Raw genomic sequence first — 11,792 nt, 5'->3', positions numbered from 1 at the left:
TTTGTTCTATTTGCTGAGGTAGAAGAAACTGAAATCATTTTATTTTGGGAGACATTGATTATTTGCTGTATCCTCAGTAACATGCATGCGTGCGTGCTCAGTCACTTTAGTCCTGTCCTACTCTTTGTGACCCTATGGACTATAGCCCACCAGGCTCCTCTATCCATGGGATTCTCTGGACAAGAATACTGGAGTGGGTTGCCATGCCCTCCTCCATGGGATCTTCCTGACCCAGGGATCAAACCTGCATCTCTTGTGTCTCTTGCATTGCAGGCTGATTCTTTACCACTGAGCCACCGGGGAAGCCCCCTCAGCAGCATATCAGGTGCTATTAGGAGAAGGAGAATATCTACCAAATAAGTGATGTTGTTTGTAAGTTTATGTTCTATTTTGGAAGATAAAGCATTCATACACAGCACAAGATTAATTTACAAAGTAGCACAATCCATTGTAAGTTTTATTTCCTTCCTATATAAAATGAGGGAGGTTGGACTCCACCTGAACATGCTTTGAACACTCCCCCTTAAAGAAAATGTGCTAATTTACTGCTTAAACATAATCAGATCCCTGAATCACAGAATTACTAACTGTTTTTTCCTGCTCTGAATATTAGTCACAGATTTGTCATTAGCTGGTTCATATTCATGATATAAAATATATGCCCAGTTCACTCTCATTTCTTCCTTAACATGTACATCAAATCAATCACTAAGTACTATGGGTTCATTCAAATCTGCCTACAAATCTCCATATCCACAGCTACTTCATCATCTCACATCTGGACTGCTTAATGATACATGAGCTGCTTAATGTATCTCCCTTCTTCCATTCTTACCTCCCTATAGTCTAGTCTATACATAACTGCCAGAGACTTTTTACAAACATACATAATTATGACCTTCCCATGCTAAAAAGCCACTTGAAGGGCTTTTAATTACAATTGGAATGTAATCTAACCTACTTACCATGACCCACAAGATTCTAAATGATCATGAATCCTTACCTTGTGCTGTCTCTTCTCATGCTGACTTTATTTTAGTCATATTATCTTTATGAAGAATCTAAGCTTGTTCCCACCTTAGGACTTTTGCACATTGTGTTCTTTCTGCTAGAAATAGTCTTCCTACCTTCTTTGTTTGGTGAATTGCTAGTCATTCTTACTATTAATGTGTGTGTGCATGCTAAGTCACTTCAGTTGTGTGTGACTCTTTGCAACTATGGAGTGTAGCTCGCCAGGCTCCTCTGTCCATGGCATTCTACAGGCAAGAATACTGGAATGGGTTGCTGAGCCCTCTTCCAGGCAATCTTCCCAACTCAGGGGTCAAGACCGCATCTCTGATGTCTCCTGCATTGGCAGGCATGTACTTTACCACTAGTGCCACCTGAGAAGCCCTCTTACTATTAATATCTCAGTCCAAAAGAAAGTTCATTCGAAAAGCCATCCCAAACCCCAGTAATTTAAATCAGATCTCTTTGTTAAAATTGTTCATAGTACTCAGAACTTTTCCTATATGGCTTTTATCATAGTTTGTGTTTATATAGTTGTGTGATTATTTAATTTTTGCTCTCTTACTATAGCACTAGAAAGAACAAGCCCCTGACTCTTCTATGTACTGCTTTATTCTCACTATCTTACACAAAATATGGGTTCAATGTATGTTTGTTGAATGAACCAAAGCCAGTTACTTGGTCTTCTGTCTTACCAAATGTCATGAAATTGATTTGACTGAAACTACTTTGAACTGGCTGAAGAAAATAAATGTTTGATTTGACGGTAAACAGCTATGATGATAAACAGTTAATATATCATAGTATTCAGTCTTTCTTTTTTTTTTTTTTAACTTTTGGCCACACCCTGCAACATGTGGGATGTTAGTTCCCCAGCCAGGGATCAAATGCATTCCCCCTGCAAGGGAAACATAGAGTCTTAACCACTGGACCACTGGGAAGTCCCTCATAGTATTCAGCTTTATTAATAGCTCAGAAATGATACTTTTTTAGCTCTATAATTTGCCCTTTGCATGGAGTGCACGGTCAGTCACATCAGTCCTGTTTGACTCTTTGTGACCTGATGGACTGTAGCCCGCCAGGCTCCTCTGTCCATGGGGTGTGCCAGGCAAGAATACTAGAGTGGGTAGCCATTTCCTTCTCCAGGGGATCTTCCTGACTCAGGGATCTAACCCACGTCTCTTGCACTGTTGGCAGATTTGTTACTGCTGAGCCACCGGGAAAGCCCTTTGCATGGAGGGAAGGTGTGATAGTGAAGAGAGCAAATGGGTTTATTCTAAAATCTGGAAAAAAAATGTTTTCACCCTTTTCCATCCATTCCAAATTTTATCTTTTTTGTTTGGTATGATTATATCAGATATGCATACTATCACAGACTAGTTCATTATTAAGGTCAAGCTCTTTTCCTGGATTGTCTGTAAAAATTCTCATGAATTACGTGCGTGCTCAGTCACGTCTGACTTTTTGCGACCCCATGGACTATAGCCTACTAGGCTCCTCTGTCCATGGGATTCTCCAGGCAAGAATACTGGAGTAGGTTGCTATTTCCTCCTCCAGGGGATCATCCCAACCCAGGGATCAAATCCACACCTCTTGTCTCCTGCACTGGCAGGCGGATTCTTTACCAACAGCACCACCTGGAAAGACCCCTTCTTACAAAGTTCTAGTCACAAATCAGGATTTGGGGCATCTACGGTGTAGTTTCAGTCTCATGAGGCAGTTGTCAGGCCTTGGTGAGAACAGGCTGTGGATGGGAAGGTTTGTCTTGGGCGTTAGACAGCAGGGAGAACTATCCAGGCTAATGATGTAGGTGATCTCTTTGGATTCTCTACTCAGGACAGACTCCAAATCTCAGAAAGCACATGATGTCTATAGACAAGTAATTCAGGAAGTAGAGTAAGAATTTATAACAAGCTCCTCAATAAAACCTAATACAGGATAAAGCCTTCTGAAAAGAAATCAGGACCAAGGGCCAACAAACTGAAAAAATACTGAGCTGCTGCCAAACTTCGAATTACAGTTGTTTTTACTTATGAGTGATCCTACAAGAAGGGCTTTTAACTAGAAGGGGATGACAGAAGATGAGATGGTTGCATGGCATCACCGACTCAATGGGCATGAGTTTGAGCAAGCTCCTGGAGATGGTGATCGACAGGGAAGACTGGTGTGCTGCAACCCATGGGGTCACAAAGAGTCGGACATGGCTGAGTAACTGAACTGAACTGAATGAGAATTTAAAGGCTCCTTTTTATTCTGTATACTCCCAGAATTAAAATCAGAAAACACAATCAGTCAGAAGTGAAAAGGTCTTCTTGGAGTAGAGTTATGGGATTGTGACTGAAACAAAAGTCAGGTGATCTGATCTTTATTCACCACAAGCATAGTTTATTAATAGCATTACAAGAATTGGATTTTCAGGGCACAGATTTTTTCAAGGAGTACTAAAGTTTCACCTAGAATGGCAGCATTTTAAATCATAAAGCCTTATTTTGACTGGCAATATCTGCCATCATATAGCCCTAAAAATCTCAAAACAAATGCCAGTGTAGATAGCTGGAAAACAAAGAAGACATTTTTGTGTTTATATGATTTTAGAGAATCTCACTCAGAGAAGGTGATGACACCCCACTCCAGTACTCTTGCCTGGAAAATCCCATGGATGGAGGGGCCTGGTAGGCTGCAGTCCATGGGGTCGCTAAGAGTCGGACACGACTGAGCGACTTCCCTTTCACTTTTCACTTTCATGTATTGGAGAAGGAAATGGCAACCCACTCCAGTGTTCTTGCCTGGAGAATCCCAGGGATGGGGCAGCCTCGTGGGCTGCCATCTATGGGGTCACACAGAGTCGGACACCCCTGAAGCGACTTAGCAGCAGCAGCAGTATCAGCAGAGAATCTCACTAGACTAACCATATATGTGTGTATGTATATATATATATATATATATATTTATTGAATAATTCAGTGTTTTAGCGCTGTGTGGGCTAGATTCTTTCTAAATTAACTAGACATATGTGGAGATTTTCACATGTAGTCACAGGCTTCTGATGTTTCAGAAATATATTGGGTACGCTTTTCTTCACACAGGTTTCCCAAAGAGGGCTTTCCTGGTCCCACTTACCATGTAAAAGCATGCTTCCCAGGAGGACTCATTTCATTTTTTATACTAAAATTAATGGATGCTTGGAGTATCTTCCCTGTTCTCTGTGCTCTTCAGAAAGCTCCCAGGTCCTCAAAATATACTGGAATAGATAGTGAGTACAGAAAGGAATTGCTGTTATTCATATCAGGCAGTGCAGACTGTTGGTTAAGAGCATGGATTCCTAATCAAAGTTTGAATCCTGGATCCATCACTGATTCACTATGTGACATTGGTAATTTGTTTAACTCACTTATTTTGGTTTCTTCAGTTATAAAGTTGGGGAAATTATAGTGACTACCTCATAGGGCTTTTGTGCTACATATATATTTATATATCTGGTGCATATAATATATATATATATAATATATATATTAGCTATTATTATTTTAAAGTGAATCTTCATTTGGGAAGTAGCACCCATGACAATGTGACCACATTTGTCGTCTTTCTTTGCTGGAAGAGGGAAAATAATTAAATGAATGAAGACATAAATAAGGCAATATGGTCAGATTATACTATGAGCCTTCTGAAAGAAGAATTTGCATTTTATTTATTTCTATAACTCCAGTACTTGTCTCAATTCCTGACACATGGCAGGAAGTTAATGAATAAATGAAGATTGGGGGAATCAAATTGATTTTAGTCACTGGAATAGCAAAAAAAGCCCCTCAAACAAAAACAGCAAGGTCTCTAAGAGTTGTGTTAATATATAGCTCCTTATGTGTTGTAGGATCATTACCTTACTGACGTATTCGGGTCTTTCAAGGGGGGTGAGTTACAGGTGCATCCTAGGAGATCCATGTCAAGACTGACCATTCCATACATATATGTTGATTTGCTCAAAAAGACAAGTAAGGCTTCCTTCTTCCTTGCTGGGTGTATGTTCTTCACCTGCTCTTGGGTTTTATTTTGATTCTATTCAGCATTTTAGAAACCAGGACTTTAAGTGGTCCAAAAGATGAACAAGAGAAGAAGAGAACAATCTTAAACATTATCTGCTGTTACTTTCTGTGTTTATTCACTCTGGTTCCAAAGAAGCGATTTCACTAAGAGACTTCAGGGATTAGGTCCCTAAAATAGGCAATTAAATCCTGTTACTGAACTAAAGCTGTATATTCTTCTGGGATGTTATTTCTAAGTCATTAAAATACAAGTAGATTTTGTCTATTAATACCAATGTTTTATTAGTGACAGTATGTAAAATTTTTGACTAACACTATCAACCCGACTTCTGCTCTTGAGTTACCAGATAATGGAACCAACACTAGGGTGATTACTCAGAGTCCTGTGTTTCTTGGGAGGGTTTCCAATGCAGTGACTCAAGAAGGTAATGAATGAACAGGAAAGGAGGAATGGCTTCCATCTATTGTGATGCCATGAAAGCTTCGATTAAGCATTCAGGTAAACAAAATTATGTTAACAGTGTTTATTGGAGATTTCCTCTTCTTATTCACTTTACCCTCAATTTCCCCAGCCCATCCCAGCCTCTTTGACTTGAATGGTTTCTGGAAATCCCACTTTTTCCTAAAACTTTGGTGAATTACTTTTGAGGTGCCATACCCAGGTGGCACTGTTGGTAAAGAATCTGTCTGCCAGTGCAGGAGACACAAGAAGTGTGGGTTCAATCCCTGGGTTTTGAAGATCCGCTGGAGTAGGAAATGGCAACCCACTCCAGTATTCTTGCCTGGAGAATCCCCATGGACAGAGGAGCCTGGTGGGCTACAGTCCTTGGGGTCTCAAAGAGTTGGACATGACTGAGCGTGCATGCACTTCATAGGCGGTCATTGTCTAAATATAATCCTGCACCTTCTCATTCACTGTCCCATTGATCTACTTCATCTGTGCCTATGGCTAATTATGATAATATTATTTTATTGATTTCTTGCCCAGTTGTAGCCTGAATATATGATCTGATTGTTTATTATTTTACATGTATCCTTCTTAAAATTTCCAACTCAGAGTTCAAGATTTTAGGGGCTAGGAATGAGGCATCTTAGTAAATAGTCTAGCTGGAAAAGTGAAAGTTAAAGTGTTAGTAGCTCAGTCGTGTCTGACTCTTTGTGATCCCATGGACTGTAGCCCTCCAGGCTCCTCTGTTCATGAAATTCTCCAGGCAAGAATAATGGAGTGGGTTGCCATTCCCTTCTCCAGGGGATCTTCCTGACCCAGGAATCGAATGCAGGTCTCTTGCATTGCAGGAAGACTCTTTTTTAAAAATTTATTTATTTTAATTGGAGGCTAATTACAAGCAGATTCTTTATCACTGAGCCACCAGGGAGTGCTTCTCAAAATGTTTTCAATGAGATAAAAACAGAATTGAGAGTAAACAGTAACTTTTAAAGTGATTTGACATTGCCAAAATATTTTTGTTGTATTTTGTAAAATATCAGTCTGTAACAGCTTGGAACTTTAAAAATAGTTGTATTTTACCCCAGACAGTTAAGTATTAGTTGGCCATGTATTCATTTAACAAATTCTTATTATGTATGTACTCTGGGCCAGGAACTATGCTAGGGAAACAGATGAAAACCTTCTTGTTCTCAATAAACTTATGATCTAATTTGGGATAAATACTCCAAAACAACTGATTATAAAACACTAGGGAAGATGTTGAATTTAAGATTGAACTGAATGTTATTAAGCAAAAGAAAACGGGATTAAGTCACCTGTCCAGGTTTAAACAGAATGGAGTACGCTCTGGGGAAGGCTTCACTGAGGACATGACATTTGATCTGAACTTGAAGGATGACTGAGGTTTTGCCAGGCATAGAAGACAAGAAGGTCACTGCAGGCAGAGAGAACAGTGTACACAGTGGCATATATACATAAAGGGGTCAGAAAACAGTACTGCTTTCCTGGGGCCTGGGGTTTGCAGAGTTAAGGTAGAGAATAAGGATAAACAGGTTTGCAAGGGTCTCAAGTAATGTTGTATATCCTATAGGTAGGACTTCACAGGTGGCTCAGCAGTAAAGAATCTGCCTGCCAATACAGGAGATGCAAGAGACCCAGGTTCTATCCCTGGATCAGGAAGATCCCCTGGAGAAGGAAATGGCAACCCACTCCAGTATTCTTGCCTGGCACTTCCCATGATAGAGGAGCCTGGTGAGTTACAGTCCATGGGGTCGCAAAGAGTCAGACACAACTGAGTTGGCTGAGTACACAAGCATGCATCCTACGGGCAATAGGGACCCACTGCAAGTTTCTAATCTTGGAGTGGGATTGTAGAGGAAGGTTTAATATGATGACATTTTCCCCTTTAGATAGTCATTCTGGAGAAGTTGGTTGGATGGCTAGTTTAGAGAGAGACTGGATTAGAGAAAAATAGGAGCTGATTATAGTCATCTTGGTAAGGGCTGAGGAAGCTGTGAACTAGGGCAGGTGCACTGAGGACAGAGAAGAGATGGATTTCAAAAATATTTCAGAGCAAGAATCAATAAGATTCGGTGAGTGAGTGGTCATTAAGGGTAAGTGAGGAGAAGATGTAGAGGTTAAGTCTGAGGATAATGAAAATACCATTGTGTAGTATTTTTAGAGTACTTTTAGCTTTTTAGTGTCTAACATCTATGATCTCATTTGATCTTTCAACCCTTCTGAGACAGGTTAAAGAATACATTTTCCCCTGTTGGACAAATGCAGTCCAGAGAAGTTAAGTGATTCATCCAGAGTTTCATAGCTCATTAGCAGCAGAATCCAGACTAGAATCCAGACTCCCTGACACCCAATCATGTGCTTTTCTCACTCCATCATGATGCTGTACTGAAAAAGTGCTTGACCTGCTGCTTACACTTAATCAGAAACAGTTGGTATGCATATTACTAGCAGGGAAAAAAGAGAGAAGGAACACAGTGAGATGAACACCAACTACTTTTGAGTCAATTGAGACTTCAGTGTTAGTAGTAATAACTGTATAATAACAATGCTGCTGCTAAGTCGCTTCAGTCGTGTCCGACTCTGTGTGACCCCATAGACGGCAGCCCACCAGGCTCCCCCGTCCCTGGGATTCTCCAGGCAAGAACAATGGAGTGGTTTGCCATTTCCTTCTCCAATGCATGAAAGTGAAAAGTGAAAGGGAAGTCGCTCAGTTGTGTCCGACTCTTAGCGACCCCATGGACTGTAGCCCACCAGGCTCCTCCGTCCATGGGATTTTCCAGGCAAGAGTACTGGAGTGGGGTGCCATTGCCTTCTCCATAATATAGGTAAAGCTTATTGAGAACTTACTATGTTCCAGCCATAGTTCTCAGCATTTTATATAAAATCAACTGATCCAATTGTTTTAACAACCTTATAAATTCAGTCTTATGATTGTCATTCTGTTATAGATGAGGAAATTGAGACAGGAAGTTGCCCAAGTTTGTATAGCCAATAAGAGTCAGGGTCAGATTTTTTTAGCTAGACAATCTGAAAACCTAATGTTTTTACCTTTCCCAATTCAGCAACAGCTTTACCTTCTTCCTACTTTTCTTTTTCAAAGACTCCTGAACCCATCAGTCTCCCCTCAAAAAGAGCATCCGGCATCAGGAGAATTGTATTTTTTAATTAAATTAATTTTTTATTCAGGTATAATGGACACATAACATTATATTAGTTTTAGGTGTACACCATAATGATTTGATATTTGTATACAATCAGTAATTACCACCACAATAATTCTAGGAGAATTGTATTCTAATCCCAGTTATATCAGTAACTGCTAACCTTGATAATATCACAGCCTTTTTATAGCTCTTTATCATCAGTTAATGTCAGTTTCACAATAGTAATAATATCTGCTTGCTTATCTCATTAAATTATTTAGAAGATGATATGAGGTAATATATGTTCAAGAATAAGATAAACCATAAAGTGCATAAAGTGTTTATAATCTTAAGAACTAGGAAGATATAAATTCACATAGTAATGCTGCCCGTGTATATGTTTTTCTTCCCACCTAGACAGTGAATTCTTTGAGCGGAAGGATCAAATATGTTTTTTTGACCACTCCATCTCTGGCAATACCACTCTACTTGTATAGTAGGTAGTTAATAAGTGCATGTTAAATGAGTGATATATGTACAGAGGCTGGAATGCCTGGATGAGGGCGCAGCCTTGAAAAGCACTATTTAAGAAGCATATAGGCATTTCAATTCCTGGTGCCTTAGGTTCATGTGATCCAGACGTCATGATGACAGCCAACACTTGCTGTTCTCTAACTATAGGCCAGGTGCTTTTCTAAGTGCTTTACACGAATTGAGTCATACAGTTCTTATAACTGAGCTATGAAGTCACATTCAACACCATTCCCATCCTTTTAAGCTGTCAGCTGTATTGTAAAAGTATGTAGACTTTGTAAACAGAGATTTCAGTGGCTTTTGAGCTTTGTTCCTTGAAGCATCTACTTCAGTGACATCATTGGTAACAGTTTCCTTAAAACTTCCTCAGATTCTTGCAATTCCTGCAACTGTCTAAAGTTGTTGGCAACATTCTTTTACCTTCCCTCTCACAACACTTCCAAAGGCTTCGTAGACCTCTAATTCTCTTTATTAAATCCCTTCCTGCCTGATATAACTAGAGTGGGATTGTCTACATAATCAAACCCTGAACACTATAAGTAGTGTTACATCAGCCCACTTGACATGGAGAGATCGAAGCACAGAAAGTAACTTGAAAGAGGACTGGTAGAATGAAGCTCTGAATCCAAAAATTTTGGCTCCAGGGGCTGTGGTCTAAATAGTGAGTTCACTGCCTTTCCTCAAGTGAAATCCCCAATCCTATGAATGGGGCATGGTATTTTTTCTTAAATCTCTATTGGAAAATATCATTTTGCAACTTTTTTTTTCAGTTTGCAAACTTTCTTCTCAATTTTTAGCAGAGCTATCTTAGTTTCAAACCAATCCTTGCTTTCCAAGGTGAAGCAAGGTAAGCTTCACTACCCAGCTATCTAGAATGGGGAGCACAGTGGAATGCTTCTCACAGTGCCTGTGAGTGATCAAGAGGCCAAGTGATAGTCAACCTTAGGGGTTTTCAACAATCTGGAATTGGTTTTGTTCTACAGCACCCTCATACAATTCATTTTTCATAGTTAAAATGAATTAGTATCAATGTTGCATTAGATTGCCTTTGGGATTTAGATGCCTAGAAACAGAACACTGGTGCTGGAAGGGCCATAGCTATGTTAACTAGCTGCTATGCTTGTTAAATAAATGCAATTATCCTCAAATTAAAAATAAAAACATTTTAGAAATAAATAAAAACTAATTTGGAACAAAAAGCCAAGTGCCTACTTGTTTCAAAGTTAAAATTTAAAGTCAGCAGATAGATCCGTATATATTGATCTGGAAGAATGTTCATGATATATTGTCAAGTGGAAAAAGCAAGTTGCAGAGTAAATTGATGATATTATTCTCTTTTTAAGAAAAGAAAAAAAATCTATATAAAATAACACCTAGATGCAGAATGTTAGAACTAGAGAGATCCTTGGGTAACAAACACAACTTTCCTATTGTATTGATGAGCAAATTTGAAGGCCAAAGAGTGATATAATTAAGGTCACATAACCAGTTAGTAGCAGAATCAATTCTGCAACCCCATCTCCAGACTCCACTCTGTCACTCTGTCTGTAAGCTGTGTCTCTACCAACAAGTCAATACGGAGACAAAGCATCTAGTGACAGTTACAGTTTTGTAGTAGAGGCATTATTAACAAAAATACGATTCTCACTTTAAGCTGCAAATAGAGAGCTGTAATAGAGAGTAGAATATTTCTCCCCCTGAAAGCAAGGTCACTAAAATGAGCACTCTTAATATTTCTCCTAATTTCTGATTTTCTCTCTCCCTAAAGGCTGTATTATTTTTTCATGTAAAATTTTATTGATTCCATCAATTTAACTTTATTTCACAATGTTAATTTGAAATATTTATTTTAATAGTAAAGAATATTTTGCAAAATGTATGAAACTTGCCCTAGCACCTAGTACCTAGTGCCTGGTTAAAAGTAGAAAGTTAACATTGGTTGAATGAATAAATCCAAGATTTCAATCACTTGGCTTTTTTTTTCAAAATTAGTTTTTATTTTTAAAATGTTTTTATTTTTAATTTGAGGATAATTGCATTTATTTTTTATTTCTTGATTTAAAACATGATTTCTGTGGCCGAGAATACTACAATCTCTTAAAAATATGTAATAGATGGAATTTGAATAAATGTTGCATGTATTTGAAAATTAGACTGTTTTGATAAGTGATTTACTCATTCCTTTTATTTAGTTAGTGAGTAAACATGTGAGGCAGGTCTCTTGTGTGTCTGGTACTCTCTTTGCAGTACCAAACAAAGTGGCATCAACTTCCAGTGGTCAGTGTCTGACGAGTGCATTGAATATCTGCTTGCTCAGTGATGCTGTACTTCAAATCTAGGTGCTGTGCATCATCTTTTTATCTATTCATCTATGTCCAGTTCTCCATCAGGTTGCTTTGGAGAAGACTTCATTATGTTTGGTCAAACTGCCCAAAAAGTGAAACCAGGAGACAAGATATCTGGGTCTTAGTCTTAGATTGCTTCCAAAAAGTTTCATGGTCTTGGGAAATTTACATTCTGTTCACTGAGCCATTGATTCTTTATCTAAAGCAAGAGCTCTGTAATAGATCGTTGTTTGTCAAATGTTTTATTATC

The sequence above is a fragment of the Bos taurus genome, chromosome X (genome assembly GCF_002263795.3).
Source record: "Bos taurus isolate L1 Dominette 01449 registration number 42190680 breed Hereford chromosome X, ARS-UCD2.0, whole genome shotgun sequence".
Lineage (NCBI taxonomy): Eukaryota > Metazoa > Chordata > Mammalia > Artiodactyla > Bovidae > Bos > Bos taurus.
The sequence above is the reverse complement of the archived record's forward strand: the minus strand, read 5'-3'. Positions refer to the sequence as shown.